Genomic DNA, 441 nt, shown 5'->3' on the forward strand with positions numbered 1-441 from the left:
GGCTGTTAGGGGGGTGGCGGGCACTGAATGGTGCTGGTCATGCAGAGGGGTGGGGATGGAAAGGGATCCCCTGAGCATCATCCAGTGCAACCCCAAAGTTGCACAGGTGCTCACATGGTGGCGTTGGGTGCAGGGGTGAGCTCGGCCCCAGGTGGTGTGATGGTCCGGCCAGGCTGCAAGCAAGGACATTGCCAACAGCTGATGAAACCTCATGTTCTGTGGTATGAAACTGTCCTAAGTTGAACTTGAGGCGTATTACATCTCCAGGGAGGGCTGTGAGCATCGCTGCTGCGAGCTTTGCGCTGCCATGGTTTCCTTTCTCTTGATGTTTGCTGGAGTCCCCTGCAGTGGTGGGCAAGGGGAGAGTAGAGCAGTGAACGGTGGCAGTGGTTTTCCAGTTGAGGCTGCTCCTGGAGCACACCTGAGGGGGGGGCACTCCTT

The sequence above is a fragment of the Fulmarus glacialis genome, unplaced genomic scaffold, assembly GCF_000690835.1.
Source record: "Fulmarus glacialis isolate BGI_N327 unplaced genomic scaffold, ASM69083v1 scaffold31281, whole genome shotgun sequence".
NCBI lineage: Eukaryota > Metazoa > Chordata > Aves > Procellariiformes > Procellariidae > Fulmarus > Fulmarus glacialis.